The 17,040-nt window shown below is 55.1% G+C and overlaps 1 protein-coding gene and 1 long non-coding RNA gene across 3 annotated transcripts in view; one reads left to right on the top strand and one right to left on the bottom strand.

The window, feature by feature from the left end:
- Nucleotides 1–13,847, top strand: part of LOC138526527 (putative gastrointestinal growth factor xP4) — a 62,029-nt gene extending 48,182 nt beyond the window's left edge. Inside the window, exon 7 of the mRNA XM_069637333.1 lies at nucleotides 13,645–13,847. The gene's annotated coding sequence lies outside the window, so the exon portion shown is untranslated. The remainder of the gene's footprint in view (nucleotides 1–13,644) is intronic.
- Nucleotides 10,810–17,040, bottom strand: part of LOC138526528 (uncharacterized) — an 80,973-nt gene continuing 74,742 nt past the window's right edge. For both annotated transcript variants that reach the window (XR_011283608.1, XR_011283609.1), the window contains exon 4: nucleotides 10,810–10,915. This is a non-coding gene — a long non-coding RNA (uncharacterized lncRNA). The remainder of the gene's footprint in view (nucleotides 10,916–17,040) is intronic.

The following is a 17,040-nucleotide window of genomic DNA, read 5'->3' as shown; positions in this document are numbered from 1 at the left end:
TCCCAGCCCTTCTTCCCCTCCAGTACCAACTCCCAGCCCTGCTTCCCCTCCAGTACCATCTCCCAGCTCTGCTTCCCCTCCAGTACCAACTCCCAGCCCTGCTTCCCCTCCAGTACCAACTCCCAGCCCTGCTTCCCCTCCAGTACCAACCCCCAGCCCTGCTTCCCCTCCAGTCCCAACTCCCATCCCTGCTCCCCCTACAGTACCATCTCCCAGCCTGCTTCCCCTCCAGTACCAACTCCCAGCCCTGCTTCCCCTCCAGTAGCAACTAACAGCCCTGCTTCCCCTCCAGTACCATCTCCCAGCCCTGCTTCCCCCCAGTACCAACTCCCAGCCCTGCTTCCCCTCCAGTCCCAACTCCCATCCCTGCTCCCCCTCCAGTACCATCTCCCAGCACTGCTTCCCCTCCAGTACCAACTCCCAGCCCTGCTTCCAATCCAGTAGCAACTCCGAGCCCTGCTTCCCCTCCAGTACCAGCTCCCAGCCCTGCTTCCCCTTCAGTACCAACTCCCAGCCCTGCTTCCCCTCCAGTACCATCTCCCAGCCCTGCTTCCCCTCCAGTACCAACTCCCAGCCCTGCTTCCCCCCAGTACCAACTCCCAGCCCTGCTTCCCCTCCAGTACCAACTCCCATGCCTGCTCCCCCCTCCAGTACCATCTCCCAGCCCTGCTTCCCCTCCAGTACCAACTCCCAGCCCTGGTTCCCCTCCAGTCCCAACTCCCATCCCTGCTCCCCCTCAAGTACCATCTCCCAGCCCTGCTTCCCCTCCAGTACCAACTGCCAGCCCTTCTTCCCTTGCAGTCCCAACTCCCATCCCTGCTCCCCCTCCAGTACCATCTCCCAGCCCTGCTTCCCCTCCAGTACCAACTCCCAGCCCTGCTTCCCCTCCAGTACCAACTCCAAGCCCTGCTTCCCCTCCAGTACCAACTCCCAGCCCTCCTTCCCCTCCAGTACCAACTCCCAGCCCTGCTTCCCCTCCAGTCCCAACTCCCAGCCCTGCTTCCCCTCCAGTCCCAACTCCCATCCCTGCTTCCCCTCCAGTACCATCTCCCAGCCCTGCTTCCCCTCCAGTACCATCTCCCAGCCCTGCTTCCCCCAGTACCAACTCCCAGCCCTGCTTCCCCTCCAGTACCAACTCCCAGCCCTGCTTCCCCTCCAGTACCAACTGCCAGCCCTGCTTCCTCTCCAGTCCCAACTCCCATCCCTGCTCCCCCTCCAGTACCGTCTCCCAGCCCTGCTTCCCCTCCAGTACCAACTCCCAGCCCTGCTCCCCCTCCAGTACCATCTCCCAGCCCTGCTTCCCCTCCAGTACCAACTCCCAGCCCTGCTTCCCCTCCAGTAGCAACTCCCAGCCCTGCTTCCCCTCCAGTACCATCTCCCAGCCGTGCTTCCCCTCCAGTACCAACTCCCAGCCCTGCTTCCCCTCCAGTAGCAACTCCCAGCCCTGGTTCCCCTCCAGTCCCAACTCCCATCCCTGCTCCCCCTCCAGTACCATCTCCCAGCCCTGCTTCCCCTCCAGTACCAACTGCCAGCCTTTCTTCCCTTGCAGTCCCAACTCCCATCCCTGCTCCCCCTCCAGTACCATCTCCCAGCCCTGCTTCCCCTCCAGTACCATCTCCCAGCCCTGCTTCCCCTCCAGTACCAACTCCCAGCCCTGCTTCCCCTCCAGTACCAACTCCAAGCCCTGCTTCCCCTCCAGTACCAACTCCCAGCCCTCCTTCCCCTCCAGTCCCAACTCCCAGCCCTGCTTCCCCTCCAGTCCCAACTCCCATCCCTGCTTCCCCTCCAGTACCATCTCCCAGCCCTGCTTCCCCTCCAGTACCATCTCCCAGCCCTGCTTCCCCCCAGTACCAACTCCCAGCCCTGCTTCCCCTCCAGTACCAACTCCCAGGCCTGCTTCCCCTCCAGTACCAACTCCCAGCCCTGCTTCCCCTCCAGTACCAACTCCCAGCCCTGCTTCCCCTCCAGTCCCAACTCCCATCCCTGCTCCCCCTCCAGTACCGTCTCCCAGCCCTGCTTCCCCTCCAGTACCAACTCCCAGCCCTGCTCCCCCTCCAGTACCATCTCCCAGCCCTGCTTCCCCTCCAGTACCAACTCCCAGCCCTGCTTCCCCTCCAGTAGCAACTCCCAGCCCTGCTTCCCCTCCAGTACCATCTCCCAGCCCTGCTTCCCCTCCAGTACCAACTCCCAGCCCTGCTTCCCCTCCAGTAGCAACTCCCAGCCCTGCTTCCCCTCCAGTAGCAACTCCCAGCCCTGCTTCCCCTCCAGTACCATCTCCCAGCCCTGCTTCCCCTCCAGTACCAACTCCCAGCCCTGCTTCCCCTCCAGTAGCAACTCCCAGCCCTGCTTCCCCTCCAGTAGCAACTCCCAGCCCTGCTTCCCCTCCAGTACCAACTCCCAGCCCTACTTCCCCTCCAGTACCAATCCCAGCCCTGATTCTCCTCCAGTACCAACTCCCAACACTGCTTCCCCTCCAGTAGCAACTCCCAGCCCTGCTTCCCCTCCAGTAGCAACTCCCAGCCCTGCTTCCCCTCCAGTAGCAATTCCCAGCCCTCCCCCTCCAGTACCAACTCCCAGCCCTGCTTCCCCTCCAGTAGCAATTCCCAGCCCTCCCCCTCCAGTACCAACTCCCAGCCCTGCTTCATCTCCAGTACCAACTCCCAGGCCTGCTTCCTCTCCAGTACCAACTCCCAGCCCTGCTTCCCCCCGGTACCAACTCTCAGCCCTGCTTCCCCTCCAGTACCAACTCCCAGCCCTGCTTCCCCTTCAGTACCAATTCCCAGCCCTGCTTCCCCTCCAGTACCAATTCCCAGCCCTCCCCCTCCAGTACCAACTCCCAGCCCTGCTTCATCTCCAGTACCAACTCCCAGGCCTGCTTCCTCTCCAGTACCAACTCCCAGCCCTGCTTCCCCCCGGTACCAACTCCCAGCCCTGCTTCCCCTCCAGTACCAACTCCCAGCCCTGCTTCCCCTTCAGTACCAATTCCCAGCCCTGCTTCCCCTCCAGTACCAATTCCCAGCCCTCCCCCTCCAGTACCAACTCCCAGGCCTGCTTCCTCTCCAGTACCAACTCCCAGCCCTGCTTCCCCTTCAGTACCGACTCCCAGCCCTGCTTCCCCTCCAGTACCATCTTCCAGCCCTGCTTCCCCTCCAGCGCCAACTCCCAGCCCTACTTCCCCTCCAGCACCAACTCCCAGCCCTGCTTCCCCTCCAGTACCAACTCCCAACCCTGCTTCCCCTTCAGTACCAATTCCCAGCCCTGCTTCCCCTCCAGTACCAATTCCCAGCCCTCCCCCTCCAGTACCAACTCCCAGCCCTGCTTCATCTCCAGTACCAACTCCCAGCCCTACTTCCCCTCCAGCACCAACTTCCAGCCCTGCTTCCCCTCCAGTATCAGCTCCCTGCCCTCCCCCTCCAGTACCAACTCCCAGCCCTACTTCCCCTCCAGCACCAACTCCCAGCCATGCTTCCCCTCCAGTACCAATTCCCAGCCCTCCCCCTCCAGTACCAATTCCCAGCCCTCCCCCTCCAGTACCAACTCCCAGCCCTGCTTCCCCTTCAGTACCAACTCCCAGCCCTGCTTCCCCTCCAGTACCATCTCCCAGCCCTGCTTCCCCTCCAGTACCAACTCCCAGCCCTGCCTCCCTTCCAGTACCAACTCCTAGCCTTGCTTCCCCTCCAATCTTAACTCCCAAACCTGCTTCCCCTCCAGTACCATCTCCCAGCCCTGCTACCCCTCCAGTACCAACTCCCAGCCCTGCTCCCCCTCCAGTACCAACTCCCAGCCCTGCTTCCCCTCCAGTACCAACTCCCAGCCCTGCTTCCCCTCCAGCCTTAACTCCCAAACCTGCTTCCCCTTCAGTACCAACTCCCAGCCCTGCTTCCCCTCCAGTACCAACTCCCATGCCTGCTCCCCCCTCCAGTACCATCTCCCAGCCCTGCTTCCCCTCCAGTACCAACTCCCAGCCCTGCTTCCCCTCCAGTCCCAACTCCCATCCCTGCTCCCCATCCAGTACCATCTCCCAGCCCTGCTTCCCCTCCAGTACCAACTGCCAGCCCTGCTTCCCCTCCAGTCCCAACTCCCATCCCTGCTCCCCCTCCAGTACCATCTCCCAGCCCTGCTTCCCCTCCAGTACCAACCCCCAGCCCTGCTTCCCCTCCAGAACCAACTCCCAGCCCTGCTTCCCCTCCAGTACCAACTCCCAGCCCTCCTTCCCCTCCAGTCCCAACTCCCATCCCTGCTCCCCCTCCAGTACCATCTCCCAGCCCTGCTTGCCCTCCAGTACCAACTCCCAGCCCTGCTTCCCCTCCAGTAGCAACTCCCAGCCCTGCTTCCCCTCCAGTACCATCTCCCAGCCCTTCTTCCCCTCCAGTACCAACTCCCAGCCCTGCTTCCCCTCCAGTACCATCTCCCAGCTCTGCTTCCCCTCCAGTACCAACTCCCAGCCCTGCTTCCCCTCCAGTACCAACTCCCAGCCCTGCTTCCCCTCCAGTACCAACCCCCAGCCCTGCTTCCCTTCCAGTCCCAACTCCCATCCCTGCTCCCCCTACAGTACCATCTCCCAGCCTGCTTCCCCTCCAGTACCAACTCCCAGCCCTGCTTCCCCTCCAGTAGCAACTAACAGCCCTGCTTCCCCTCCAGTACCATCTCCCAGCCCTGCTTCCCCCCCAGGACCAACTCCCAGCCCTGCTTCCCCTCCAGTCCCAACTCCCATCCCTGCTCCCCCTCCAGTACCATCTCCCAGCACTGCTTCCCCTCCAGTACCAACTCCCAGCCCTGCTTCCAATCCAGTAGCAACTCCGAGCCCTGCTTCCCCTCCAGTACCAGCTCCCAGCCCTGCTTCCCCTTCAGTACCAACTCCCAGCCCTGCTTCCCCTCCAGTACCATCTCCCAGCCCTGCTTCCCCTCCAGTACCAACTCCCAGCCCTGCTTCCCCTCCAGTACCAACTCCCATGCCTGCTCCCCCCTCCAGTACCATCTCCCAGCTCTGCTTCCCCTCCAGTACCAACTCCCAGCCCTGGTTCCCCTCCAGTCCCAACTCCCATCCCTGCTCCCCCTCAAGTACCATCTCCCAGCCCTGCTTCCCCTCCAGCACCAACTTCCAGCCCTGCTTCCCCTCCAGTATCAGCTCCCTGCCCTCCCCCTCCAGTACCAACTCCCAGCCCTACTTCCCCTCCAGCACCAACTCCCAGCCATGCTTCCCCTCCAGTACCAATTCCCAGCCCTCCCCCTCCAGTACCAATTCCCAGCCCTCCCCCTCCAGTACCAACTCCCAGCCCTGCTTCCCCTTCAGTACCAACTCCCAGCCCTGCTTCCCCTCCAGTACCATCTCCCAGCCCTGCTTCCCCTCCAGTACCAACTCCCAGCCCTGCCTCCCTTCCAGTACCAACTCCTAGCCTTGCTTCCCCTCCAATCTTAACTCCCAAACCTGCTTCCCCTCCAGTACCATCTCCCAGCCCTGCTACCCCTCCAGTACCAACTCCCAGCCCTGCTCCCCCTCCAGTACCAACTCCCAGCCCTGCTTCCCCTCCAGTACCAACTCCCAGCCCTGCTTCCCCTCCAGCCTTAACTCCCAAACCTGCTTCCCCTTCAGTACCAACTCCCAGCCCTGCTTCCCCTCCAGTACCAACTCCCATGCCTGCTCCCCCCTCCAGTACCATCTCCCAGCCCTGCTTCCCCTCCAGTACCAACTCCCAGCCCTGCTTCCCCTCCAGTCCCAACTCCCATCCCTGCTCCCCATCCAGTACCATCTCCCAGCCCTGCTTCCCCTCCAGTACCAACTGCCAGCCCTGCTTCCCCTCCAGTCCCAACTCCCATCCCTGCTCCCCCTCCAGTACCATCTCCCAGCCCTGCTTCCCCTCCAGTACCAACCCCCAGCCCTGCTTCCCCTCCAGAACCAACTCCCAGCCCTGCTTCCCCTCCAGTACCAACTCCCAGCCCTCCTTCCCCTCCAGTCCCAACTCCCATCCCTGCTCCCCCTCCAGTACCATCTCCCAGCCCTGCTTGCCCTCCAGTACCAACTCCCAGCCCTGCTTCCCCTCCAGTAGCAACTCCCAGCCCTGCTTCCCCTCCAGTACCATCTCCCAGCCCTTCTTCCCCTCCAGTACCAACTCCCAGCCCTGCTTCCCCTCCAGTACCATCTCCCAGCTCTGCTTCCCCTCCAGTACCAACTCCCAGCCCTGCTTCCCCTCCAGTACCAACTCCCAGCCCTGCTTCCCCTCCAGTACCAACCCCCAGCCCTGCTTCCCTTCCAGTCCCAACTCCCATCCCTGCTCCCCCTACAGTACCATCTCCCAGCCTGCTTCCCCTCCAGTACCAACTCCCAGCCCTGCTTCCCCTCCAGTAGCAACTAACAGCCCTGCTTCCCCTCCAGTACCATCTCCCAGCCCTGCTTCCCCCCCAGGACCAACTCCCAGCCCTGCTTCCCCTCCAGTCCCAACTCCCATCCCTGCTCCCCCTCCAGTACCATCTCCCAGCACTGCTTCCCCTCCAGTACCAACTCCCAGCCCTGCTTCCAATCCAGTAGCAACTCCGAGCCCTGCTTCCCCTCCAGTACCAGCTCCCAGCCCTGCTTCCCCTTCAGTACCAACTCCCAGCCCTGCTTCCCCTCCAGTACCATCTCCCAGCCCTGCTTCCCCTCCAGTACCAACTCCCAGCCCTGCTTCCCCTCCAGTACCAACTCCCATGCCTGCTCCCCCCTCCAGTACCATCTCCCAGCCCTGCTTCCCCTCCAGTACCAACTCCCAGCCCTGGTTCCCCTCCAGTCCCAACTCCCATCCCTGCTCCCCCTCAAGTACCATCTCCCAGCCCTGCTTCCCCTCCAGTACCAACTGCCAGCCCTTCTTCCCTTGCAGTCCCAACTCCCATCCCTGCTCCCCCTCCAGTACCATCTCCCAGCCCTGCTTCCCCTCCAGTACCAACTCCCAGCCCTGCTTCCCCTCCAGTACCAACTCCAAGCCCTGCTTCCCCTCCAGTACCAACTCCCAGCCCTCTTCCCCTCCAGTACCAACTCCCAGCCCTGCTTCCCCTCCAGTCCCAACTCCCAGCCCTGCTTCCCCTCCAGTCCCAACTCCCATCCCTGCTTCCCCTCCAGTACCATCTCCCAGCCCTGCTTCCCCTCCAGTACCATCTCCCAGCCCTGCTTCCCCTCCAGTACCAACTCCCAGCCCTGCTTCCCCTCCAGTACCAACTCGCAGCCCTGCTTCCCCTCCAGTACCAACTCCCAGCCCTGCTTCCCCTCCAGTCCCAACTCCCATCCCTGCTCCCCCTCCAGTACCGTCTCCCAGCCCTGCTTCCCCTCCAGTACCAACTCCCAGCCCTGCTCCCCCTCCAGTACCATCTCCCAGCCCTGCTTCCCCTCCAGTACCAACTCCCAGCCCTGCTTCCCCTCCAGTAGCAACTCCCAGCCCTGCTTCCCCTCCAGTACCATCTCCCAGCCCTGCTTCCCCTCCAGTACCAACTCCCAGCCCTGCTTCCCCTCCAGTAGCAACTCCCAGCCCTGGTTCCCCTCCAGTCCCAACTCCCATCCCTGCTCCCCCTCCAGTACCATCTCCCAGCCCTGCTTCCCCTCCAGTACCAACTGCCAGCCCTTCTTCCCTTGCAGTCCCAACTCCCATCCCTGCTCCCCCTCCAGTACCATCTCCCAGCCCTTTTTCCCCTCCAGTACCAACTCCCAGCCCTGCTTCCCCTCCAGTACCAACTCCAAGCCCTGCTTCCCCTCCAGTACCAACTCCCAGCCCTCCTTCCCCTCCAGTCCCAACTCCCAGCCCTGCTTCCCCTCCAGTCCCAACTCCCATCCCTGCTTCCCCTCCAGTACCATCTCCCAGCCCTGCTTCCCCTCCAGTACCATCTCCCAGCCCTGCTTCCCCCCAGTACCAACTCCCAGCCCTGCTTCCCCTCCAGTACCAACTCCCAGGCCTGCTTCCCCTCCAGTACCAACTCCCAGCCCTGCTTCCCCTCCAGTACCAACTCCCAGCCCTGCTTCCCCTCCAGTCCCAACTCCCATCCCTGCTCCCCCTCCAGTACCGTCTCCCAGCCCTGCTTCCCCTCCAGTACCAACTCCCAGCCCTGCTCCCCCTCCAGTACCATCTCCCAGCCCTGCTTCCCCTCCAGTACCAACTCCCAGCCCTGCTTCCCCTCCAGTAGCAACTCCCAGCCCTGCTTCCCCTCCAGTACCATCTCCCAGCCCTGCTTCCCCTCCAGTACCAACTCCCAGCCCTGCTTCCCCTCCAGTAGCAACTCCCAGCCCTGCTTCCCCTCCAGTAGCAACTCCCAGCCCTGCTTCCCCTCCAGTACCATCTCCCAGCCCTGCTTCCCCTCCAGTACCAACTCCCAGCCCTGCTTCCCCTCCAGTAGCAACTCCCAGCCCTGCTTCCCCTCCAGTAGCAACTCCCAGCCCTGCTTCCCCTCCAGTACCAACTCCCAGCCCTACTTCCCCTCCAGTACCAATCCCAGCCCTGATTCTCCTCCAGTACCAACTACCAACACTGCTTCCCCTCCAGTAGCAACTCCCAGCCCTGCTTCCCCTCCAGTAGCAACTCCCAGCCCTGCTTCCCCTCCAGTAGCAATTCCCAGCCCTCCCCCTCCAGTACCAACTCCCAGCCCTGCTTCATCTCCAGTACCAACTCCCAGGCCTGCTTCCTCTCCAGTACCAACTCCCAGCCCTGCTTCCCCCCGTTACCAACTCTCAGCCCTGCTTCCCCTCCAGTACCAACTCCCAGCCCTGCTTCCCCTTCAGTACCAATTCCCAGCCCTCCTTCCCCTCCAGTACCAATTCCCAGCCCTCCCCCTCCAGTACCAACTCCAAGCCCTGCTTCATCTCCAGTACCAACTCCCAGGCCTGCTTCCTCTCCAGTACCAACTCCCAGCCCTGCTTCCCCCCGGTACCAACTCCCAGCCCTGCTTCCCCTCCAGTACCAACTCCCAGCCCTGCTTCCCCTTCAGTACCAATTCCCAGCCCTGCTTCCCCTCCAGTACCAATTCCCAGCCCTCCCCCTCCAGTACCAACTCCCAGGCCTGCTTCCTCTCCAGTACCAACTCCCAGCCCTGCTTCCCCTTCAGTACCGACTCCCAGCCCTGCTTCCCCTCCAGTACCATCTTCCAGCCCTGCTTCCCCTCCAGCGCCAACTCCCAGCCCTACTTCCCCTCCAGCACCAACTCCCAGCCCTGCTTCCCCTCCAGTACCAACTCCCAGCCCTGCTTCCCCTTCAGTACCAATTCCCAGCCCTGCTTCCCCTCCAGTACCAATTCCCAGCCCTCCCCCTCCAGTACCAACTCCCAGCCCTGCTTCATCTCCAGTACCAACTCCCAGCCCTACTTCCCCTCCAGCACCAACTCCCAGCCCTGCTTCCCCTCCAGTATCAGCTCCCTGCCCTCCCCCTCCAGTACCAACTCCCAGCCCTACTTCCCCTCCAGCACCAACTCCCAGCCATGCTTCCCCTCCAGTACCAATTCCCAGCCCTCCCCCTCCAGTACCAATTCCCAGCCCTCCCCCTCCAGTACCAACTCCCAGGCCTGCTTCCTCTCCAGTACCAACTCCCAGCCCTGCTTCCCCTTCAGTACCGACTCCCAGCCCTGCTTCCCCTCCAGTACCATCTTCCAGCCCTGCTTCCCCTCCAGCGCCAACTCCCAGCCCTACTTCCCCTCCAGCACCAACTCCCAGCCCTGCTTCCCCTCCAGTACCAACTCCCAGCCCTGCTTCCCCTTCAGTACCAATTCCCAGCCCTGCTTCCCCTCCAGTACCAATTCCCAGCCCTCCCCCTCCAGTACCAACTCCCAGCCCTGCTTCATCTCCAGTACCAACTCCCAGCCCTACTTCCCCTCCAGCACCAACTCCCAGCCCTGCTTCCCCTCCAGTATCAGCTCCCTGCCCTCCCCCTCCAGTACCAACTCCCAGCCCTACTTCCCCTACAGCACCAACTCCCAGCCATGCTTCCCCTCCAGTACCAATTCCCAGCCCTCCCCCTCCAGTACCAACTCCCAGACCTGCTTCCCCTCCAGTACCAACTCCCAGCCCTGCTTCCCCTCCAGTACCAATTCCCAGCCCTCCCCCTCCAGTACCAACTCCCAGCCCTACTTCCCCTCCAGCCTTTATTCTCTTTCTCAGTTATCTGAAGTACCTGGTGTACTTGACTCGATATGAAACACCAAAAGTAGAAGAAAAAAAAAAACTCATGCAGTGATACACAAGAAAAATGTTTTATAGAACCAACACAAGTCATGCCTAAACAATACTTTATGTTGGCTTTTTGGGCCAATCAGATACTCTCTGTGGTTCTCAACATGCTGTCATAGGAAAGCCACAATACCATATTCTCAACTCTTCCTTTGGTGTCATAAAGTTAATACACTTTGAGAATGCAGCTGCTTCTCAATATTATTCATTCATTGTTTGAATCTAATAAGAATAATTGGTTATACACTGACACTTTAAGTGTCACAGTCTACATCCTATGAGCAACTTGGTGTTAGTGGCATTAACGTTCAGTAACGACCAGACATGCTATGATTATTTTATATGCATGGAATCGTCAGTGATATGAACCGGGCATACCTTGGATTACGCATCATTTGTTCATACATTCCAGATGACAATGTTAACTAGGGTACGTGGCGGAACACGCATGTTCTAGATACACTGCGCCTCAATCATGCGGCCCAAAATGCTAAAACATATTTATTTGTCAGCCACAACGGATCAGATCCTAGGTTCCAAGCAGCACTCCACTTCATGGTTATACTTCATTTAGATGAACAATCAGACCAAAGTGAGCTTTCAATTCTACTAATTTATTATTGGTTCCTTGAGCCACCACGTGTTTCAATCCATAGCTCTTCTTCAGGGTTCCATACCAAATACCGTAATCATTTTCATTCATATGATTCCAATAGGTCAAGTGTTGTTCGTAACCACGCGCTAATTAGTGATCAAAATTAAACAGACACAAAATCATAAATGAAAATTACAATCACTCATAGGTCAATTATATAGTATCATCATATAAAATCATAAAGATTCCAATGCCATCATAAAGTGAAATGATTTAAGTAAGGCAAACAATCTATAACCTCTGTATGTCTCTTTGTGTTTTGTCCCATTGTGTTTTTGTTTTGGGCCCTTATGCCCGTAGGCTGCCGGTGCAGTATAAATAGATAAATAAAAAAATAGAAAACCAATAACCATGAGACAAAAAAATGTAAGGGAAACATACAAATGGAATGGTTAGTTATGAATAATATTGATTTCCGATGTATAAGAAGCAACAGCATTACCCAGAAAGCTTCCCGGTGCCCCAGCACAAAGGGGAGGTGGACGAAACAGAAAGAGGACATTCAGATGTTTTGGGTGGTTCAGACCTGGCAAAGGTGGGCAACAGCAAATCAGATCAACAATATGAAAGCACAATGTGTGGGAGGTTCATGGCAAGAAGATCCCTGCACTCATGCAATGACCATGGCGAATCAGCATGAAGCCGTGAGTGCAGGCAGCGTGCCGGGCCAATGCACCCCGAGCCACTGGGGAGGGTGGGAGAAGCAGCAGTCATTCCACACCACACAAGACTGGGGTACCCCATCAGGTGACAGGAGAAGCCACTTCGGAGTGGGGAGTCTTAGGCCTCTTTCTAAATTCCGGTCGTCATTCTTCATACTTGATGCACAGAAGTAAGTTGGGGTTCCTAGTCTCCCAATGCAGGGGAGATGTGCCCTGCAAGACGCCTGGGCTTCCCCCACTGTTAGCAGAAACATACGTGTTTTTTGTTAATGGATGGGCCCTTTCTGTAATGAGGCAGACAGACTGAAACCTCTATAATTGAAGAAGGTCAGGGGAATGTACAGTGGTTATCATTTATTCAAAGCTGTCCATTCACCACATTGCGGTCTTCATAGTGACAAACACATGTGCTATGCCTTGCCATGGCATCTTTATGAAAAATGACATACAACTTTCAGTCTTTCATCTTTTCTGTAATCTGTACTGACAAAATTGCATGGAACGAATTACCCGAATCCATTAAAAAAAGAAAGTAGTCACATAGTTCTAGAGATCAGCGCCTTGACGCCTTGACGGCTTGGCGCCTTTGGGCTTTGGCGCCATATAAATGGCTTAACATAATATAACAAAATACATGGCAGCGGGTGCACCAAGGTGACACTGAAGAAATTAATTGAGATGTCATTCCTGAACACATGAAACGTATGAAATCCCCTTATATATGAATGATGATAACATAAAATTGAATGAGATCATAGAGAAGCCACTCTTCTACTCACCGTTTTGCACGTGGTTCACTAGTGGGAGCCCCACTAAAGATGTGCTATTATTGCATGCTCTTATCGCAGATGCATCAAAGACAGGAAAAGGGTGGCTGAGTTGCATTTCAAGAAGACAAAATATACAATTACGCAACTAAAAAACAACAAAGAATTCTTGTAACAGCGCCTCAGTGCCCGCGGGCTGTGTGAGTGCTTTAAAAATGCAATGCAAAAAATAAATAAAAATAAATAACACACCAAAAGGCCTCAGGGCGCAGGGCGCACATAAAACAAAGGACAACACAGACAACAATGAGGTCAAGAAAGGGAGACAGGCGGCAACGTTGGCCAAAGAATCTAACCCACTCCCACAGCAAAGAAGAGAGTCTTGATAGTCTTCCTGAAACGGGCCAGGCATGGATTAGACCTAACTGAAAGTGATGGCCCATTCCAAGTATGAGCCGCCAAACGAGCAAAACGAATGCCGCCATGTTGCTTAAGATTATATGGTGGCGCAGTCAGAAGTTGAGGTTCATTAGAACAAAGGACCCTCCAAATGGGGGCTAAACTCAGACGTTCCGTCAGATATCTCAGCGCCAGTCCATTTAAACATTGAAAGGTGAGAGAGTAGGAATTCTTTGTGCGACCAGTAGCCAGTTGTTGCTTCTTCGGCCCATGAACAGCCCTGACTGCTCCATTTTGAATAATTTGGACCCTGCTCATATTGAGCATCGAGGTGCCATCCAATAAGCTGTTACAGTAGTCTATCTTTCAGGATATCAGAGCCGAAGCAACGACAGCTGAATTCTCGATAGACGGATAAGGACGAATATGCCTGAGAAGATTATTGCGAAAGACGATGAGGAGCGTAAATGAGAGACGTGTCTATTGAATGTCATCTGAGACTCAAAGTACACACCAAGTGTCTACACATAAGGAGATACTACGCGCATGAAAGCAGATTAAAGAAAGGCCTGATCAGCAGGGCAGATCTCCGCTCATTACTCCACAGCACACAGCATCATATGAATAGGGAGGAAGAAGGTCAATGAAATAAGATCTACTTTCACTTGTGGATGAAGTAGATTACAAATCCAGAGAAGATGGCCGACAAATGAGTCACTTGGCCTTAACAGCCACGTTCACACTGCACATGGGGGCGATATACACTATAATCTGTCAACACTGGTCAACGCGTGCCATAGGTACCGAGTACATATATTGTGAAGGTAATGAGTATGAGTGTTCCAAATCTTTAACATATTCTTCTGCTGATGGAAAGTACCTGTTAAATCAAAGTATTCATTGTGAAGTTTGAATGAACAGTCAAGTGTGATTCCAGATATTGGCAACCAAGCAGTAACACCATGTATTCTACTTTCCTCTTTACAGGTCCACACTTTCAGATGGAGCACTACCTCTTCCATCATGAAATATGGCCAGTAATTGAACAGAGCGGCTTAACGGCATCAGGATTGGAAACATGCGGTGAATGGTGGGGCAAGTTTAGCGGAATCTAGAATTTGTATGCAGTATTCACCTGCTTCCCATGCACATGTTGTACACTTGGAAACTACTTCTTTGTAAAGCAATAAAAAAAAAAATTCTAATGTGGTGCCTCATTGTTTTATTTAAGGTGTGATCAAAGGAAGTCCATTGGTCACCTCCAGGGTTTTACAACTGTGTCAATGCTGCAAATGCATGGCCAGAGACATAGATGGATAATGCAGATGTGATTAAACTCAGACCCTCTTAGCACAGGAGATGCACAGACAGCATGATTAAAAAACTGTCCTAAATCCACCACATTATACTGGGTTGGGTCTTCAGAATTAACGTAGTGATTGATGCCACAAATGCCTCCCGGTGCTATGCATATGTTCTATAGAAACATGTAAGCATTAGAAGCTCTTTCGGTCTGTATGTCGTGAAACCCTCAGTGACATAGTGGGTCTTTCACAGGAGGGACTGTGGGATAAATATGCATTTGATAAGAATGTGGTCAGGAAAACAACAAACATTTAGTAGCATACAGGTCACCTGATGACCCTAATAGTCAGGTATGCCTTTCAGAGAGTCAAGCACTCTCAAAAGATGGATTTGGTGGTCCCAACAAGTGACATTAAACACTGCAATGTCATCCAGGAATGACATCTTGATTTGTTACCATATAAACTCGGACCTGGCTCACCATCCCTTGAAAGGCAGTGACCTGGGAAGGGCAGAGGATACCACACATGTGTTGCAATCATCTGTTGGATCCAAAACTGCTCAAAACATTGGTAGCCTCTGTTTAGTTCAAGTGCTTTTCAGCTTGTTTAACAATTTGGACAGGTGCGTTGGCAGCACAGCTGCGTTGTCTGTGTAATGCTGAACACCCTGAACAGTGGATCTCTGACAGTGAACAACCCTCCTGATTGGCTTACGAGAGCCCTGCCTTCTAGGGTTCAAGAACCTAAGAGCTCTGAGTCGAAAACAGGAGTGAGATGGTTTACGCTCATGAACAGCTACATGAACAGCGTGACACACAGCATGAAGCAATGGCCCTCTGTCACTGGGATGGAATATCAGGGGAGGGGATGGTCTACCTCCCAGGAAATCCTACCTTCACAGAGCAAAAGCGTAATTCAAGGAATGATTCTGGCATGGCTGATGGTGACACAGAAATTAACTTCAACAAGAACTCTTGTCAACCAGGGACAAAAATCAATAATAGACAGAGGGGGATTCTAAAATCTTCAGGAGTAGATAAAGCACAGAAAAGCCCACCTCCACCACCTTACAGGCACCACCCAGGCACCAGATAACCTAGCTAAGATGCTTTATGGAACCACATAACACGGGGTGGATTTGAGGGTGAGCCCTGTCTTTGCTGCAAACATTGCCTGGCCATGCGCAGCTTCGAAGAGGAACCTCAGAATAGGCAACCCATGTGAGAGGCCAAGCAGGATGGGAACTCACCAACTGGTGTCTTCTGGCATGGTGTCCATCTTGTCTTTTCATTGGGTGGGGATGCTTTCAGTGACAATATAGGACCCAGCCCTGCGGAACCAGGAACTGCGCTAAAAAAGGCAAGTTCATGACAGCGTGTGCCAGGGCAGAAACCGAACAGAAGCATCACTGGCATTGCATAGTCCCGTCTCCATATGAAGGGACCTTCATACTGCTCTAGGCTACATGATTTGTTCACACACTCCCTAGCAAGCTGGGCTTCCCTGGCACTGGACTCCTCGCTACAAAAACCCCAGTCTCACCAGCCATAGAGTAGGACAACCTCTTTTCAACATCTTCTTTGTTTGCGACAGGTTCCCTGGGATCCCAAAGGCTTTCAAAGTACACACACACACATAAAAGGAACAGAAGAGAGGTAAGAAAAGCTGCCACTAATGTATTAAAAGAACTAGATGGCACAAATCCAAATAGGGCAAGAAAACTCCAATGCAGTATGCCATGACATTCTGTAGTCCACACAAAGCCTTACCCCTCGAGAAGCCAGCCTTGCGAACATACACTACTGGGTGAGCCCAGGGACAGTTTACATTTTCATTTACTATTAGATCCATGCCAACCCCAGACCAGATGCTGCCCTGCATCTTCTCTGGCAAATTACAAGTCTTGATTACAACAGGCATGCTTATGTCAAATCAGATAACATGGACACATTAATCTGTCAAGTTTTAGGGTCAGAGGGAACAGGTATCGGATCTGTAGTAGTGACTTCTAGTAGTTTGACGGCTGTGGGGATTTCAGGGGAAAGAGTGTTAATTCCTGCCATTGAGGTACCATGATCATGCTGCAAATCAGGGAGGGGCTCACCTTCCTCATCAGATTGCGATAGTTTTCAAGAAAAGAAAAAAGTGTTCACAAATAATATGTCAGGATGTGGTAGCCTGGATCTAACCTCCCCACATTTTGAGCACGGGGTAAGGTGGGATATTGGAGCACAGCACACACTCGAGCTTCTCCAACACGAGTCAACAGTTCTCTTCCAGTTTATCAGTGGCCTCAATGACCAAGTCTCGTTTCTCTTGAAAGTCTCTTGCCTTTGAGGGCCTGAAGTATTCAAACAATAAACAACAAAAGTTTCTGCAACAAATGCAAGTTTGTTTGCTGGTTTTACTTAGGGTGAGGGCTTTTCAACCCTGTGTCCCCCTCCTTCGGGCTGACCCCTGTTCCTTGTAATGTTTGGTGATTGCTTTTCGCACCTTGGATCTCCCTCTTCTGGGCTTAGATCCTAAAACAGTTCCTTTCAATATCAAGGCCTTCGGTGGTTGGTTTCCTGGCCCAGAGGGCCTGATAGGTTTACCATATGAAAAACAAACTAACAAACACAAAGTTCTGTTTAAGTATTTCTCGGTGATGGCTTCACCCTTGGGTCCCCCTCTTTGGGCGCAGACCTCTTCTCTACTTTCAGCCTCCCTCCACCAGATTCACTCTTGCTTTTCTCGGGTGATGTATTCACCCCTGGATCTCCCTCATTCGGACTCAGACCCTTCACAAATGTCAATGGGCCTCATTACAAGTCAGCCGGTCCGGAAACAACGGTGGCGGTAAATCCGCTGCCACCGTTGTTTCCGGACCAGCTGATTCCGAGTCCTGCAATCGGGAGGTGTCACTCCCACCAGGTCTGACCTGGCGGAAGTAACACCACCCGCTTGCAGGCAGACATGGAAACACCGGCTCTGTCATAGACGGAACCAGTGTTTCCATGGTCCCCATCCCCATGGAGTCCTATGAGACTGCATGGGAATGGGGTTTAACAGAATTCCGCCTCCAGAATTACCGGGC

This window comes from Ambystoma mexicanum, chromosome 7p (assembly GCF_040938575.1).
Source record: "Ambystoma mexicanum isolate Mex_15411 chromosome 7p, UKY_AmexF1_1, whole genome shotgun sequence".
Taxonomy (NCBI): domain Eukaryota; kingdom Metazoa; phylum Chordata; class Amphibia; order Caudata; family Ambystomatidae; genus Ambystoma; species Ambystoma mexicanum.
This window is presented reverse-complemented; position numbering and strand designations above follow the sequence as displayed.